The 18,461-nt window shown below is 51.3% G+C and overlaps 1 protein-coding gene across 4 annotated transcripts in view; it reads left to right on the forward strand.

The window, feature by feature from the left end:
* The first annotated feature begins 7,852 nt into the window (after nucleotides 1–7,852).
* Nucleotides 7,853–18,461, forward strand: part of TNS3 (tensin 3) — a 296,848-nt gene continuing 286,239 nt past the window's right edge. For 2 of the 4 annotated variants that reach the window (XM_053608816.1, XM_053608817.1), the window contains exon 1: nucleotides 7,853–7,972. The gene's annotated coding sequence lies outside the window, so the exon portion shown is untranslated. Of the gene's footprint in view, nucleotides 7,973–8,114; nucleotides 8,126–8,500; nucleotides 8,517–18,461 lie in introns of those variants that run through there. The other 2 variants (XM_053608818.1, XM_053608813.1) reach the window with 2 other exon arrangements.

Raw genomic sequence — 18,461 nt, forward strand, 5'->3', positions numbered from 1 at the left:
GCAGCCAAAGGTCCTCGGAGAGCTTGGGCACTGCAGATGTGTGTGGTAGGGACCTGGCATATGTGGACTCCTTGGCCACCTACCTAACTTGCTCTCAGGGCCAAGGGCAGGGAAGGATTAATCTTCTGTAAGTTGTGATGGGTGTTCGATAGGTGCCTGGTTCTAAGATTTTATTTCTGATCTTCTTGTTTAGGGCTTTGGATTTGGGAGAAGGTGAGTCAAAAATAGGTCAGAGTTGGGGTACTTCTATGCCTCATCATGCTGGACTCTGAAGAATTTGACAGTGGAAGGAAAACAGTGATGTAGCTGGGTGTTTATTTATTTACTTGTATAGAAATAAAAATGAATGCTGCTGAGAAAACAACCACCCCAGCAGCAAGCAGCCCACCAGCATCGTAAAGGCCAGGGGAGAGCTCCGGCCTAGAGGGACTTCCACTTGGGGTCTGCACCGGCACTGGCGAGCAATGCCATATTTTATCATGACAGTAAAAATAGAATTCACAAAATAATCTCAGTCAGCATGGCGGGGTGGCCTGGGTTTTCTCAAGGTGCTGTTTGGCTGCCTCTGAGCCTCACAGCTGCCTCCGCTCATTCTGACCAGAGGGCTCAGAAGGCCACTGAGGCTGTCCTAGGGAGTGATATTAGAGACAGCCCTTCTGCAGGGGTTTATAATCTGGGCCATGCATGGGAGACACTCCTCTGTCCTTTGCAGAGACAATGATTTTTAGTGGAGTGCCTTCAAAATTTCTTCTTTGAAAACCCGCACATCATCTCTTGTTCAATGCTTTTGATTTCCTCTCAGATTGTAAAAAGTTATTCAGTTGCTGAAGTTTTGCTCCCCAAACCCTCCTGAGGTTGGGGTTGGTGAGTCTTGGGGGTCATGGGACTGGGGTGGAGACCAATGAGCACAGCCAGAACAGAGATCTTACATCACCCAGCATTTAGAACCATTGAGAATATGCCCATATAAATTCTCCAACTAATTTAAAATCTGCAGATTTTTTCCCTGATGAAAGACAGTCTGGAGGCTCAGGTTAATACTGATCCAGGGTAACAAAGCACTCCTCTTAAATATGTACATGTCTTTTCTTAGGCAGTAATTATAAAAACATGGAGGCCCCTTTTTAAAATCACATTCCTGGACCCAGCCCTGGAATTTAGAGGATCTGGGCTCAGGAATCTGAATGTTTAACCGCCCCCCTCCTCCAAAGTGATTTTGATGAGGAGCCAGGTTTGGAATCCACACCTGAGGCAGATTTTTTGGCTTCAGAAGGAGTGGGGAGGAGGAAGGGCTTCATTAGTGCTAAGTCCAGCCTACCTCCTCTACTGGGACACTGTCTTGCTGCTCTAGGGGTGGGGGTCTAGGCTAGTCCCTGGGGAGCTCTGTGGGTGCGATAGAGTCACGATGGCTAACATCTGCGCCAGCAATGGACACAGCTCTCTAACACACATGGACAGATTTAGCATTCATAACAGCCTGATAGAATTGGTTCTGTTATCTCCAGTTTTTTCACAGATGAAACAGACACAGAGAAGTTAATGAACTTGCCAGAGCCATGCAGTGAGTAAATAGCCAGTCTAGTATTTCAAATCCAGGCAGGCAGCCTGGCCCCAGGCTGTGCTCCCAGGGAGCGAGCAGTTAGGCGGAGAAAGCAGACCTGGGGTCAGGGTTTATCAACATGCCCCTTAGCTGAGTAGAGGATGCAGGGGCTCAAAGGGCTGCAGAAAGACACCTGAGCAGAGGAGGGGTGTGCCCACTTGGCACTCACAGGAAAGTCTTCAAGCCCCAGAAGCAAAAACCAAACTGAGGGCTGTGCTTGTGGCTCAGTGGGTGGGGTGCCAGCCCCATATACCAAGGGTAGCAGGTTCAAACCTGGCACCGGCCAAACTGCAGCAAAAAAATAGCTGGGCGTTGTGGCGGGCGCCTGTAGTCCCAGCTACTCAGGAGGCTGAGGCAAGAGAATCGCCTAAGCCCAGGAGTTGGAGGTTGCTGTGAGCTGTGTGACACCACTGAGGGCGATAAAGTGAAACTCTGTCTCTACAAAAAAAAAAAACTACACCAAGACACAGTGCCTGGGGTTGGGGAAGTGCTTGCAGCCGGGTCTGTAAGCCAGGTCCCTGGATGCATTCCTGAGACTCTGCATGTGCATTTTTTACACACAAATCATGAACTATCACTATGGTCACCAGATGGCTGAGGGGAGCCCCTCCAAGGTGACTGCAGTGAAATTCAGCAATGAGGTATGTAGCACTTTTTTTTTTTTTTTTTGGAGACAGAGTCTCACTTTGTCGCCCTCCCTTGGTAGAATGCCCTGGTGTCACTGCTCACAGCAACCTCAAACTCCTGGGCTTAAGCAATTCTCTTGCCTTCTAAGTAGCTGAGACTACAACGCTGGCTATTTTTTTTTTTTTTTTTTTTTTGCCGGGGCTGAGTTTGAACCCGCCACCTCCGGCATATGGGACCGGCACCCTACTCCTTGAGCCCCAGGCGCCGCCCTACGCTGGCTATTTTTTTTGAGACAAGGTCTTGCTCTGGCTCAGACTGGTCTCGAACCTGTGAGCTTAGGCAATCCACCTGCCTAGGGCCTCCCAAGTGCTGGGATCATAGGTGTGAGCAACTGTGCCTGGCGGTATCTAACACATTTTCTGGGATGACTTCATGAACTTAATTGTCCAATCTTGTACAACATCGTGTGGATGTCCCCTTCTCCAATTCATAATTGTTTAAATGCAAAAATCAAAGCAAAATCACAAAGCCCAAGCCAAGTGCCTGGTTATTTTGGTCCATATTTCTGTGAGTTCCTCTAAGGCACCAGCCCCTGCCAGGCCTGCAGTCACTCTCGGGGCCTCTCTGGAGGCTGGCTGCACTCATTCCTACCTCCAGCCAGTCTCCAGGGCCCCCTGGGGGCCGAAGCACCCCCCCAGACAGCTGTGTGCTCCTAGGTGGCTCAGTTCTCCTTATGGCTCAGGCACTGTGCTATGGACCCCAGGAAGGCAACCTGTCCCTCCTTATAAAGACCATGTGGATTTAGTTTTAATAATAGCTTTATTTTATGGATTAGAAAACTGTAAAGGTGTTTGTGGAGAGACTCCAGGATTCTCACTCAAATCTACTTGAATTCAAGGGGACTGAGCGTCACCATTCCCCCGCAGTCTCCATGGGTGCTCTCACCTCCTTCTCCATCTCTGGAATCACTGCCCCTCACGCCACACCTTGCCCTAACCAGGTATCCTGTGTTGTGCCTGAAGTCTGCCCTCCCCCAACCACACTACCCCAGGAACATCTTCCTCCAGACCCCCCTCCTGTGTAGCTCCTCCAGGGAGCCTTCCCCATGCTCCTGCCCATGGGCATCCCAGCTCCCAGGGAGGCATCTGTCCCAGCCTCACTACACAATTGCGGGACACTGCCCCAGGAACATCTTCCTGCAGACCGCCCTTCTGTGTAGCTCCTCCAGGGGGCCTTCCCCATGCTCCTGCCCATGGGCATCCCAGCTCCCAGGGAAGCATCTGTCCCAGCCTCACTGCACTATTGCAGTTCTCTGAGAAAGACTTTCCTGCCAGGAGAGCTGTTCCTCAGTAAAATGGGCTGGTTTTTATAAAGCTAGGCAGCCTCATCATTGGAAGCTGTCAAGTGTGCATCAGAGGTATCGACAGGGACATCCTGGCATTGAGGGTGGAGGCTGAAGCCTCTTCTAGCTAGGAAGATTCTGGGGTCTCAGATACACTCATCATGACTGACTAGGACTTCATTCAGGCTCTGGGTTCTTACTGCAGAGACCCCAGGAGCAGAGTGCCTTGGGGCTGGGACTGGGTGAGAGAGGGCTCAGTAGGGTTATCAGGTGAACACAGCATGAGCGAGGGCCCTGGTCCTCTGTGTCTTAGCCTGCTTCCAAGGGAATCCAGCCTGCAAGATAGAGAGGAGGAATCCAGGTCCATGCAGTTGGCTCCCAGGACCCATGTTGGTAGAAGCTGGCGCCAGTGCATTTTTGGAGAACAGGATACTATATTAGTAAGGGTTCTCTAGAGAAACAGAACCAACAGGACATATGTAAATACAGTAGCACCTCTGTAAGTTTGCCACCCAAGGTAATAAAGTGGTCAACATTCATACTGAGGTTGTCGACATAAGGAACTAGGCCTACTATACTGATAGTTAATTAGGTCAGCTTAAGGAGGTAGTCAACTACAGAGATTCTACTGTGTACAGAAGAGAAGGTTCATTATAGGACACAGCTTACATGATTATGGAGGCTGAGAAGCTCTACCATCTGCTGTCCACAACCTGAAGATCCAGGAGGGCTGATAACGTAACTACTAGACTGAGTGCAAAGGCCTGAGAACCAGGAACACCGATGTCAGAGTACAGGAGAAAATGGATGCCTCATCTCGGGAAAAAAGAGAGAATTTGCCCTTCCTCTGCTTTTTTGTTCTATTTGGGCCCTACAAGGATTGGATGGTGCCTTCCCATACTGGTGAGGGTAGGTCTATGTTACTCAGTCTGCTGGCTCACAGGCTAACCTCTTCCAGAAACACCCTCACAGATGCATCTGGAAGTAATGTTTCACCAGCAATCTGGGCACCCCTTAGCTCAGTCAAGTTGAAACATAAAATTAACCATCACAGGCACTTAGGATACACATGTTAACAAAAGATTCTGGGACACAGAAAAGGTGAGGGAGCCCTAGCTGTGCCTGGCAAGTGTGTAAAGCCCTTATCACTGAGTTGTAATGAGGGCATGTGTGTCTGGGGAGAGAGAAGGGGAGAGCAGAAACAGTGAGATGTTCCAGTGAGAATCTCAAAGGACTCAGTATCTTAAGGCAAAACACAGGCGGTGCCACCAACTCCACAGTTCTCATATGGCATTGGTTGTAGAGCTATGAAACTCTGTCTTGGACAAGGTTTCATGCTGCCTCTTTCTCCTGGTCTTTGGAAAACATTAATTTTCAGAGGAAAAAAAAGAAATAGAAAAAATATCTGAGTCATTGTTCATATACTTCCCTTGATCTAGGGAAACAAAATCATCAGACTTTTGCCATGGTCAAGACAATCTTCATGACAATGACGAGCTTCTAACAAACCTTCTAGAATTTCTGTGAGGCAGGAGTCAGAACGGGTCTGAGAAGGGCTCAGCATGCTTCCTACCCTAACCAGCCCCCTCCTCTTCTTGGAGCCTTGGGAGGGAGAGGCCACTCATGGCATATAGCTACTTTTTCTTCAGCTAAATTGGCTTGAGACTTTTGTTTTCAAATCTGAGATATTTTTGGATGTCTAAGGATGGAAAAAATGCATGTTCTGTTTTTCAGATACTCACTCATGCCCTGTTTTTGTTTAATTTCTTGGAAACTCAGAAGTTGTGGCCTGTGAAGTGGGGAGGCCCGAGGCCCAGGAAGGCGCCATGGAGCGAGCTCGTGTGGGGATGGGGAGGGGGCCCAGGTCCAAGCTGGGTGTCCAGAGGTTGCCCTGCATGCACTGAAGGATGAGGTGTGGTGTTTCTGGGGCCCAGCTACACAGGCTAAGGCAGAGTGTGTGGGAATACCAGAGTCTAGTTTTTCTTCTCCTTTCCTCGTATGCCGCCACTGCTTAAAAGGACACCCAAGTCACAGTTGTTCCAGAAACAAGGGTGTGGTCAGGGCATCCCTCCCCCCTGCTGCCCCAGGGAGAGCAGCAGGGTGGGTGGAGCCATCTGGCTTGGGTGGGGAGAGCAGGAGACTTTAGGAGCGACAGAGAATTCAGCACTGCAAAGCCTTCCCAGCTGCAAGCTCTGGGGTACACTGAACAGAATTAGGTCCTGCACACAGGTATCCTAACACCTTGTGAAGTTCAAATTCATTTAGTCATTCAGCCAGCATGGGTTTGGGCATTGTGATGATTACTATGATGCAAGCTGAATAGCACATGATTGGCTCTATGTTTGAAGGTCACCATAGTCTAGTGGAAGGGACAAATGAGCAAAGAGACGACTTGGTACAGTTGACTGAGCAGATGGATGAGCAGGCAGCTGGGAAGAAGTTAAAGTAGCTTGGAGGCTAGATGGCCTGAGGTCCTTTTCATGTTCTGCCTCCAAGTTACCTGGGCTTTCCGGAGCCTGTTTCCTATCAGTATCAAGGGGACAGTCATAGGATGGGCCTCACCCCCATCTCTAGGTCAGCTGGCTGTGACCTCCTCCCCACTCTCCCTTATGGCTTCTTTCCTGGTACCCACCCAGTGCTCCCCCTCCTCTTCAACTGGTGTCTCCTAGAGGGCAGGAAAATGTCTGCCCCTTCTCTGAGGGCCTGGGGCTTGGTGCTCCTGAAGGCTTTGCCTCAGGGAATGAATGAGGGTGAGCTGGGTCTGCAGGAGACACAATGTTACCTTCAAGAGCCTTGCAGGGTTTGTTCCAAGTCTTCTGGAGCAGCTCTTGTCCCTCCCTGTATGGTGGAGTAGAAGTGGAGCGTGGCTTGTGCTGTTTTGCAGTGATGAAAGGCAAGGTTGGCAGCAGGTCCCCTCCCTGGGCCAGCCCACTCTGGATCTTGGGCTTCAGTTTCTGTTGGGTACTTTTAAAAGTGATTTCAGGAATGATTTTTCTTTTCTTCTTCTTCTTTTTTTTTTTTGTCTGTCTCACTTTGTCACCCTCAGTACCATGGGATCATAGCTTACAGCAACCTCAAACTCTTGGGCTCAAGCAATCCTCTTGCCTCAACCTCCCAAGTAGCTGGGATAATAGGCGCCCACCATAACACCTGGGTATTTTTTAGAGACCGGGTCTCCCTCTTGCTCAGGCGGGTCTTGAGTTCAGCCAATCCACCAGCTTCAGCCTCCCAGAGTGCTAGGATACCAGAGTGCCTGGGATGATTTTTCTTACTCTCCCATCCTCTCCCATCCCTGAAAAGCCTGGTTTTCCCTCCTTTCCCATCTTCCCTGCGGGGTGGGGTGGGGTGGGTAGGGCATTCAGTTCTTAAATCTGAACAGCTCTTGGTAACAGCTCTAAGACTTGATCCCAGCCCTGTTCCAGATGGAAGCTGAGACCATTATCTCCACACTGCAGAAGAAATCTGTGTCTCTCTTCCACAGGATGGGGGAGGGGCTGTGTCCCTGTAAATGTTCCCAGGCCCAGATGCTGAGGAAACTTTCTGTAACCTCCCCAAGAGGAGCAGCCCTTCTGGTTTCTGCAGAACATAGTGGATTTGACAAAGAGCCCTTTAAGAGCATGTTGTCCATTCCCCAGATTTCACAAATGGCCAAACTGAGGCAGGGGGATTGAGTGCAGGACCACCTGAATCTTGGGGAGGGACAATCTATAGGCTTTTCTCCTCTTAGAATCTTTCCGCTTGGGACCGTCCCTCTTGTGTACCCCTGGGCTGCCTAAATTCTGCTCATTGTCCAGGCTTATTTTAAGAAGACTTCTAAAGTCTTCCCTGACCCCTCCCTCCATTAGCTGGATGGACAAGGGCTGTCCAGGTACCTCGGGCTTTCTTGCCCTGGCTGTGCCCATTTTTGTATGCACGACCCCCACCAGAGTGTAAGCTAGAGGAGGGTGGGCTTTTGCTCCCGGAGAACACCCGAACCGTAGGCGTGAGTAAAAGAATGGTCTGGCCGAGCAGGAAGCAGGACTCGAACCTGGCTCCCAGGTACTCTTTCATTGCCCTCGAAACCTGCGAATCTCCGCAACACTGAAACCTGGGCTGCTCGATGCGTCTAATTCCTGGTCCCCATAACAGCTAGCGAAGGGAGGACCCACGGGGTCACCCTGGCGGGGCAGAGTGCCCTGGCGACCCGCGCGTGGATGCGCTCCCCATGGTCGGGGTGAGGAGGCCAGGTGACCTGCCGGGCCCCGGGCGCGGGTGCTGGCCGTGGCGATTGCCCGCGTCGCCTCGAGGGGGCCCTGCCGCGGGCGCCGGCCGCCAGCCAGGAGGACGGGCCCGCCCGCGCGCTGCTCGGCGCCCAGCCTCACTGCGGCCATCGCCCTGCCGGACCGCGCCGCGGGCTTCCCCAGGTACTGGGGCCCCGGAGGGAAGGAAGCGGCCACGCGCCGCCACCGCCTTTGTTTCGGTCCCGGAGCGGGCGTCTGCGTCCTGGGTGCGGGGACGAGGCTCCGGGCGTGAAGGGGTCTGGAGCTGGGGCGCAGAAAGCCGGGTCGGAGCTTCGGGTGGGTGTCGCGAGATAGGGGTGCGGGGACCGGACTGGGGCGCGCGGGGACCAGAGCTGAGAGTGGGCGGGCACGGGTTTTGGGGCGCGCACAGAGGACAGGGGCTTGGCTGGAGTCCTCGGTCAGGGGCTGGGGCGCGGGCTAACTCGGCCGGAATGTGGGGACTGGGGCGCGGACTGGCTACGTCCGGGGGAGAAGTTGGGACACCGGTTGGTTCAGACCGGACCAGGACCGCGGGCGGGGGCCGGAGCGGCACTTTTGCGATCGCGGTCGGAGCTGGACGGACTTCGCTCCCTGGGACGCCGTCCGGGAGTGCAGGGTGGAGAGCTGATCTAGGGGCTGCAGTGAGCAGGCTCAAGACCCCTCTCCCGCTTTCCGGGCAAACTTCCTGGTGCGTCAATCTCTTTCCCTTTCCCTTTGGTGAGTGGGAGGCAGGGGGTCCTTCCGCGCCCCTTGCCTTTTCTGTGGAGAAGGAACTGGGGGTGTCCAGGCCGGGGGCCACCTGTGGCACGTGTCTCCAGGCACGCCGGCGCTGTCGTTGACAGGCTAGAGGGAGGGTCCCGGGTGCTTCTGGGGTCCCGGTGCTGGTGCAGCGCCGCGGCCTGACAAGTGAGCTGGGAGCCCTTTGCTTGGAGTGATTTGAGAATCTTTGTGGCGGTAAGAGACTCAGGAGCTCCACTGGTATTCTTCAGACAGTGCCGGAGGTGACCTGGACTCTCCTACGTAGTTAAAAAAATGCAAGCCGCCATCCTGGATGTGAGGCCCGCAGAGAGCACTGGCCAGGGTGGTCACAACCCACTGGGAAGCCCCCAGGCTCTCGGAGGCCCATTCACACAATTTGATCTTCTGAGATGATTTTTCCCTAATTTTTTTCATTACTTGCTGCTCGATCCTAGCGCATGCTTAGAATGTGCAGAAGAGTAAGAATGCAGAAATTGTCATTGTATTGATAGCTCTTCGGGACACAACTAAAACTTTGACTTTTGGTGTATTTTCTTGAGGCTTCTGGTCTGTGCATATTCATTTTGTAAAGTGCTTTAGTTCTTTCTCTTTTGAATGAGGTTTGCTTGTCCTTGTGACTTTAAGTTCTTCCCTCTTTGGGGCCTGCAAGGTTATATTTGCAAATCAATCAACCAACAAGTATTAAGAAAGGCTTTTCTGTGCTGAGCCCTTCAGGGCCAGGGAGGGGGTGGGTAGTCACCACAGCTGGAGGGTGGAAACTCTGAGATCTAGGTGTACAGGGCCACTGGCAGCAGGTCTCAGGGCACTAAGAGGTGAATGGGGGAGCTGGGACCAGGCCAGCCAAACTCTTGACCTCTGACAAAGTAATAGCGATCTCAAAGACAAAGTGGTAGTTCGTACTCTGAGGAGTGCTGAATGTTTGCTTGTGCTAAATGCTTTCAGGCATTAATTTCATCTCATCCAAGTAACCACCCGTGGAGGGAATTGGGATTATTACCCCATTTTATAGGTGAGCAAACTAAGGCAAAGAAAGGCCAAGTAACTTGTCGAGGATGATGAAACCCAGTGGTGCAGCCCAGGATTCCCGGACAGGACTGTGGGGCTCCGGAGCTCTGATCCGGGTTGCTGCAGCTGCACGGGCCAGTGATCGGATCCTAACACATGTCCAGACAGCAATTCCTCAGGGAGGCTGCCAAGGCTATCAGCAGCTCAATTGAATTATTTCTTTAAAAAACACCTAGAAGATAGAAAAAGTAGTACCCTCAGTACCCTCATTCCTGAAAGCAAATTGATTGGGTTTTACAAAGTGTCTCTGTTGCACCTAAGGTTTTAAAATTGAGCTACCTGCAGTTGTGATCTTGCCACCCCAAGCTAAAGGTCAGAAGGTCAAAGCATATTCCTGGGCTGCAGGAGGGGCTGCTGATGGGGGTAGCAGAGATCTGAGGAGGAGGCAATAAGGCAAGAACAGAGAGCAATAGAGGCTGTTCTGGGAGTCGCCGATTGTATCTGTCCAGGACTCTGCACACGAGGACCCATTTTACAGATGAGTAAAACGCCAAGTAAATCTCGAAAGTCCAGGAGCAGTTGGGGATCTGAATGGGCCCGTGTGCTATGTCCCTTCCCTGGGATCCATTTGTTCTGAACCACCTACATCCAGGGTAAGCCTCTTGTTCCCTCACTTGACCCTGTGTATGCACTTACAAGGGGGAGGTGCTGGGCATCCCAACAAGAGAACTCTGTGCCTTTCTGTGGGCAGGAAGCTCTGAGGAGGTCAGACATTTGCTGACTGGGAGTCCCAGCAGCACTCTTAGAACTGAGCTCTGTGGCTTCCTTACTGCGACCCCCAAGTACTTTTCAGAGAGAGGGCTCTGGTTTGTGGGTCATTATTATTTTTTTTATTATTTTTTTTTTGGTAGAGACAGAGTCTCACTGTACCGCCCTCGGGTACAGTGTCATGGCATTACACGGCTCACAGCAACCTCTAAATCTTGGGCTTACGCGATTCTCTTGCCTCAGCCTCCCGAGCAACTGGGACTACAGGCACCCGCCACAACGCCCGGCTATTTTTTTGTTGCAGTTTGGCCGGGGCTGGGTTTGAACCCGCCACCTTTGGCATATGGGGCCGGCGCCCTACTCACTGAGCCACAGGCACCTCCCGGGTCATTCTTTTTTTTTCTTTCTTTTTTTTTTTGTGTGAGACAAAGTCTCACTCCCGTTACCTTGGGTAGAGAGCCCTGGCATCATAGCTCACAGCAACCTCAACCTCCTGGGTTCAAGTGATCTTCCTGCCGCAGCCTCCTGAGTGGCAGGGATTACAGGCTCCTGCCACAACACCTGGCTAGTTTTTCTATTTTTAGTGGCTACGGGTCTCAGCCTGCTCTTGAACTCCTGAGCTCAGGTGATGCACAACATCAACCTTCCAGAATGCTAGGATTATAGGTGTGAGCCACCATGCTCAGCCTTGTGGGTTGAGCTTCGGAGGGATGGATGGGTCTGGGCTGATGCTCTCAGGAGGTGCATGGACCATGGCCCTCCCTTCCTGTAGGACCCCCTTCCTGTGGGACCATGGTAAACCTGGAGTCATCAGCTAGTCCCTCCCATGTGGAGACTGGAGTGACCTGGAGCCAGCCCTGATTACCCAGCATCCTGCACAGCTGCCCCTGTTGAGCTAGAATGAGGGTTTCTGGTTAGTCTGTTAAGTAGGAGTGTGGGTAACTTACAGGTGCTCTTTGTTCCTCACAGTTAGCAGGAGTGTTAAAAATAATCAAAACACAGAACACCGTTATGTGCATGGCCCTGTACTAGGGATCTCTGCATGGAACCAGTATTTCCAGGGCTGACCGTCGCCTGGAACGGGTGTGTTGTTTCCACGTTGCCTCACTGCTTCTAAAACTCAGAGGCAATACAGACTGCTTCCCCAACATGCCGCCGCGCGTGGGTGAACTTTTGGATTCAGAAAGCATTTTGAATCTTGGTGTATGTTGTGTCCCCTAACAGACAGACACTTGTCCCACTCACTGCACTGTTGGTTCTTTGTTTCTTGTAAAAGCAGAAAACTAGATTCTGCACTTTTTTGCACTTTTGTTTGTGCTACATGAATCAGGAGCGTGTTCTGTGCAGGCCCACGGTTGCAGTGTGGACATGGCGGGACCTGGGGCTCAGCGTGGGGTCCCTGGAATTGCCTTTGATGTCCACAGGTCGGCCTCTTTGAGGGATGTCTCCTGCCCTGCTGGGTGGTCTCAGGGGAACTCCAGTGCACTACCCAGCATCCACAGCAGTGCCTAGGACCTCTCACTTGGTGACCCAGATCTCCACTGGGGTCTGCCTCTGCTGAGCAGGAGCAAGAGACCAGTGAGGGTGACCAGTGGGTGAGGCTGTCAGCTTGGGCTTGAAGACCGAGCCAGTGAGCAGCCCTCAGAATGTACCACTGTGCCAAGAAAGGGGACCCTTCCTGATGGTCATCATAATGACCCTAGACACTTAAAAAGAATTACGCTGATTTCCTAAAAAAAAAAAAAAAAAAAAGAAGGCAGTAATCTAGTATTGATACGTTTTGTCTCAGATAGGCAAAATGAATGGAAGATTATGCTGAAGGATTCTGTGTCAGTGATCTAGAAAATTCCCTCTGGTAGATCATCCCCTGATCCCTGACCATGCCGGCGAGGTGCTCCTCAGAGCCACCGTCTAGGAGAGAGAATTCTTTCTATGTCTCCACTCCATAGAAGCCCTGAGAATCCCCGGTTTGGCCTAATGACATGGCTAAGAAGGCCTTCCTTTCCTGCTCTGTCCCCTCACTGGTCAGGCGTATGTCTAACCCCCACTGACCTGGCATTAATTCTCTTGTCTTCCTTTCTTGGAAGAGAGTGTGAGCTTAAGTAACTTTTCCCTGTCAGGGGATGGCAGGTTCTGGATTTGAATCCAGATCTGTCATGGATTCGAGTTCTTGCTAAGGCTGGGGCTGTGCGGCCCCGCCTGCCCCTCCCCCCCCAACCCTTGGCGCAGCCCCTGCTGGAGTGGCAGGCCCAGGCTTGGGAGCTGCGGCCACCTGCTGTCCACACAGCCAGGGTGCCTGCCAGCTGCTTCCTCGCACAGGCTGCCTTCCTTTACTCATCTAACTTCCCCTTAGCTCTAATTATGGCACATGTTGAGAGGCTGCCCTTCCTCTTCCTCTTCACTTTTGGGGAGAGATATAAGCATTTAATGTGTCCTCTGCAGGCCTGCCTTCACTTCTGCTTTGAAGATAGCAGACGATGTCTTTGGAAATCTTTCTTTCAGCTTCTCAGGTGGCAAACTCTCAGCACCCAGGGACTATCAGAGCAGATGCCCTGCCTACCATTGCCAGGGCCACTCCACGCCATGCACCCCCGTCCCTGGCATTGGGGGACACTTCTAGGTGGACTAAAGAGTGTCACCTCCCCTCATTGTGTCTTGGCAGTAACGGAGTGTGATGTGGCGTCTCTTGTGTGTAGAGTTTATGAAACAGCTCATGAAAAGTAGAAACCAATTCCCTGATGGTTTGAATTCACCAGAGTGCTCCAGTTGCAGTAGTGAGAGAGCACTCTGGGATGTGGCTGGGCCAAGGCTGTTCAGTGCTGTCTGCAGTTTCTTTTTATAGGAGAGCCGGGGCCCTGCTCCCGGAATCCGGAGCCAGAGCTGGAGCCGATTACTTCTCGCCAGAGAATTCAGGAATCCACGCTCTACCTGTTATCCTGGAACACAGCTGCAGTGTGTAGCATTTCACTTACTTGGAGCTGCGCAATAAATGGTGCAGGCCCACATCTGGCTGGCGGTGGCGAGTGGGCCCTGGGGCCACACAGGGCCATTAGGGAGGCTGTCTGCGACCCCGCCCGTGCACATTCCTCTATGAACAAAGGGTTTCCGTCGCCTGGCCCTGGCATTTTTCTCCATTTTGTAATCCATCACCTTTCTTAGAGAGTTCCCTGGGCGCCCATCCCTCTCACCACTGACTGTTCGGGAGGTAGATCAAAGGTACGTTTAGGCTAGGAGACAGCGAAATAGGCCAGGCTCTAGCATCCCACAAACCTGTGGCAAAGCCGCTCCTTGGCCCCAACAGGTTTCCCACGTCACTGTGAGGGTCTGTGTCATTCCTCACCTGTAGCCTGGGGATGTCGCGCCTCCATCGGTCCTGAGCCCAGGGTGTATGGGGTGCTGTTTTCCTGGTGTCCCTCCCTGCTTGCTGGCTCCAGGCCCTCTGCTACATTGGTCTGGCTGAATTTTTATGGCCCCAGGGGCCTGAAAAACTCCTGCGGTCTTGCTGGAGAACCACTTCCCCATTCTTGGAGGGAGGCTGTGAGCACACTGGATGACACAGCGGAGGCTGGTGTGATAGATGAGCTTGTCTCAGTGACTGGGGACAGGTGTGTTTCCAGTTTGTCTCCTGTGGAAAGACCTGCAGCGGCCAGTGGTGGGCGGTGGAGGAGAGGGGGCCTGTGTACACATGTCTTGGCAGGGCTGGGTGCTAGGGGAGGCAGGAGGGGCTCTAAGCCGGTTAGGAATGCATTTTTCTCTTGTCCTGCACCCGGAAGGGCGGTGCATTCATAATCTGTTACTCAGGGAATAGCTGAAGACGCGTAAGTAACGGAGTATCTTTTTGATCCCCAACTTGCTTTTTGACCATTTTTCTATAAAATATTTTTCATATAATACAGATGTGTTCATTGTAGACATGGAAAAGATAGAAAAATGCTCAGGAAGCAGGAAAAATTTCTCCCTAGTATCACAACCCCAGAGGTTAATATTTTATTTTTTTTTTGAGCAGAGTCTTAAGCTGTTGCCCTGGGTAGTGTGCCGTAGCGTCATAGCTCACAGCAACCTCCAACTCTTGGGCTTAAGTGATTCTCTTGCCTCAGCTTCCCAAACAGCTGGAACTACAGGCGTCTGCCACAACACCTGGCTGTATTTTTTTTTTTTTTTGGTTGTAGTTGTCATCATTGTTGTTTGACAGGTCGAACTGTATTCAAACCCACCAGCTCCAGTGTATGTGGCTGGCACCCTAGTCTCTTGAGCTACAGGCGCCGAGCCAGAGGTTAATATTTTAACCATATGTTTTCTGTGCTTTTTTACCAAGCTGAGATCATACCATATGTATTTATTTTGTATCCTGCACTTAATCAGTGTGGCAGCATAAGCATTTCTCAATCTTTATTATTATTATTCTTATTTTGAGACAGAGTCTCAAGCTGTCGCCCTGGGTAGAGTGCTGTGGCGTCACAGCTCACAGCAACCTCAAACTCCTGGGCTTAAGTGATTCTCTTGCCTCAGCCTCCCAAGTAGCTTGGACTACAGGCGTCCACCACAATGCCTTTTTTGGTTGCAGTTGTCATTGTTGTTTACCAGGCCCTGGCGGGGCTGAACCCCCCACCCACAGGCACCGCCCATATTTCTCAATCTTTAAATAGCTCTACATAAACACCACTGCTGATGTCAAGTGTCTGCCCTTCACTGTTGGTCTGTCAGTCATTTACATCCTGTGGCATCGTTGCATGTAGACCTTGGGCTTATCCCAGCTAGTGGTATGCTTGGAAGGATTTCTAGCAAGCTCTCGGAGGTCAAAGAACACAGTTGTTTTTTTTTTTTTTTTTATTGTGGTAAAATGCATGTGACACGAAGTGTATCGTTTTACCATGTTGAAGTGTCCAGCTCTTGGCGTTGAGTATGTTCACCTGGCCCTGCAGTCATCACCATCATCCATCTCCAGGACACTTTTCATCTTGCAGAACTGAAATTCTGCACCCATTAAACCCTCTTCCTCCCTCAGCCTCTGGCAACTACCATTCTGTTCTATTTCATTTACCATAATGTCTTCAAGTTGATCCATGTTGTTTGGATTTTTGTGTTTCTCAAAACTTTTGTAATGACCCACGTGTGTGTCAGAATTTCCCTGTTTTTTTAAGGCCGAATAATATTCTGTGTGTGTCCATTTTGTGTATGTGTGCATACTGGAGTTTGTTTATGCACGCATCTGTTGGGGACTTGGGTTGCTCCCACCTTTTGGCGATTGTGAGTGACGCTGTGAACGTGGGTGCCCCAGTCTCTGCTGTCAGTTCTTCTGAGGGTGTGCACTCAGAAGTGTGTGCACTCAGAAGTGTGTACACTCAGAAGTGTGTGCATTCAGAAGTGTGTGCACTCAGAAGTGTGTGCATTCAGAAGTGTGTACACTCAGAAGTGTGTGCATTCAGAAGCGTGTACACTCAGAAGCGTGTGCATTCAGAAGCGTGTGCACTCAGAAGCATACGCATTCAGAAGCGCGTGCACTCAGAAGCGTGTGCACTCAGAAGTGCGTGCACTCAGAAGCGTGTGCATTCAGAAGCGTGTGCACTCAGAAGCGTGTGCACTCAGAAGTGTGTGCATTCAGAAGTGTGTGCACTCAGAAGTGACTACATGCTTTTTTGGAGCCCCTTGGTATGTATGGCCAAATTGTAAGTGAGATGTTGTGTGCTCCCTGGTTTCTCAGGGGGTGCACCCACTGTCTTTAAGTCTGGCTGGGTTGTGGCCCGTAGGGGAAAACCAGGCCCGCAGGAAAAGGAAGAGGGAGGCTTGCTTCTTACTGAGCTATTTTGACAGATTGTGTAAACTCAGTGATGAATGGATTGAGAAAGCAGGAAGAATGTCTTTTATTTAAAAAAAATAAAGAGGTTTTGGGGTTGCTTGGTTTTATTTTCAATTTTGTTTCTGGAGACTGGTTTTAATTTGGATAAATGGTTCAGTCTGGGAACCACATGCCTGCGTCTATGATCTATGAGTGTAATTACTCTGGGTTTCTGTGGCTGCTTTTCTGAAGGAACAGCCCAGAACCCCCTCGCTTTGGTTTGACTCTGGCAAATGGCAATGAAGGCCCCTCAGGCGCTTGGAGTGGGGCAGCTTTTCTGACCAGTGCCTGAAGCCTGCCAGGCCAGCAGTGGCCAGCCCAGAGACCATGGCCTGATGCTGGTTTTTACCCCCTGAGAATCTGTTCACAATTCTAGGTCAGGAATGGCACTAAACAGGCCTCTTTTCCCCTCTTGGAACACCTTGGACCACAATTACTGGCACCTTTTCCCACATGGACATCTGCAGAATTGGTCAGCTATGGGGTCATGAGGAGAGAGACTCATCCTTATATTCCCTGCAATTCCTCGAGGCTCCCTGGGGCAAGGTGGGCAGAGGGCTGCTCTGTGGGGGTGGTCAGCTGGAGCTGCTTTCTGAGGGCATGCTGGGTAAAGGAGGAGAGGGAGTAAATCCTGGGGGGCTTTGGGGAGCAAACGCCCCAAGCAAGAGTATGAGCTCTGGAGCTCTGGAGTAGCAGAGGCTATTTGCAGAAGAAGGTGAAGGGGAATTAAAAGCCGAGATAGGGCGTTGACTTTCCATGCTGCTTACAACAACAGGGCTTACAGATCCTCACCAACACCCGTGACCTAGTGGGAGCAAGTGTGGGAGTGGCAGGGGGGTCCGCAGGGTGGGAGGTGGAGACAGTCTGCCCTGAGATTTCCAGGATTGCAGCCTGCAGAGGCTTGCTCAGTGAGGTGGATGAAGAATTGTTGAGCTAGAAGGTATTGCCTTCTGCTTTGTGGCAGGATCACAAACGCTGGGCTCCTGGGGTCCCAACAAAGGGCATTTTGGGTCCCCAACAAAGGACATTTTAGCATAAGGAATAATAAAGGCACTTGGTTGGGGTCTGGGAGGAAAATCAGGGAAGCCTCTAAGGACTAGGGATCAGGGTCCTCTTTCCTAAGGAAGGGCTAGTGGGTGGGCCTCATCTCTGGAGGTGCAGCCTGCACTGGGGATGCATAGTTTGGAAAATGTTTTCCCAAAGCCTGGGCCGCACATGACCCTTGATTTCTGAGACAGGTGTGGTGGCAACTTCCTGTGTATCCCTGGGAGATCCTTCTTGTTTCCCACAAGAAATAATGCAATGTTTAGCCAGATTATCCTGATAGGAAATTGGGTGAGAGATAGGTAGGTAGCCAGGAACACAGAGCTGATAGATGTTGCTCTTTAATCCCCAAGCTCTACTGAAGTAGGAATAATCCAAAATACACATCATCAGCAAAGCATACTGTGCTGTTAACGTACTTTATTTATTGGTAGATAAAATAGAATAGCCTGATTGGTGTTCGTACACTTTTAAAAGGCTTGCTATTCTCACTGTAGCAAGGCGTGGGATCATTTTTATTCTTCTGTCTAGGTATTAGAAGCACAGTAGTAATTATCACGCCGATGGCTTTCCCAAACCTGTGTCCCATCCGAGCATTCTTGTATTTGTGTGTCTTCTCCACATTAATGACACACATTAATATTTGTGTGTCTTCCTAGAACTCCCTTCCTAGATGGTGTGCTCTGCACAGTTCCCTAGGCCAGTGGTTCTCAACCTTCCTAATGCCACGGCCCTTTAATACAGTTCCTATGGGTCACGACCCACAGGTTGAGAACCGCTGCCCTAGTCCTTCAGCTTCTGGGCAGCTCCCCTGGGCTCCCAGGGATGCCAGCATCTGTGGGGCAGGAGGTGTCAGTCTGCTGCCAAGCCAGGTCTTTGTGGCCTGGGTTAGCCCTTCTAACTGCAGTGTCTCCCTGGGACCCCATGCCCAAGGGCAAGCACAGCAACCTCTAGCCAGCTGCTCACTGACAGGGCTAGACACACTGACCTTGGCTCTGTGACTCTGTGACCAAGACTCTTGGTGAGTATCCAGCTGGGACCTGTTGGTGCTGAATTCAGCTCTGTAATCAATGACATTTAGCTGAGTTCCAGACAGACTCGGGCTTCAGTTTTCAGTGCCAAGAGTTGGGCAAATGAGCTGCAGCTGACAAAGCCTTTTGGCCAGCTGTGATCTCTATTGTTCTGCGCCCCCTTGACCCCCTGGACTTATTGCTTGTCCTT

Source organism: Nycticebus coucang, chromosome 11 (genome assembly GCF_027406575.1).
Source record: "Nycticebus coucang isolate mNycCou1 chromosome 11, mNycCou1.pri, whole genome shotgun sequence".
NCBI lineage: Eukaryota > Metazoa > Chordata > Mammalia > Primates > Lorisidae > Nycticebus > Nycticebus coucang.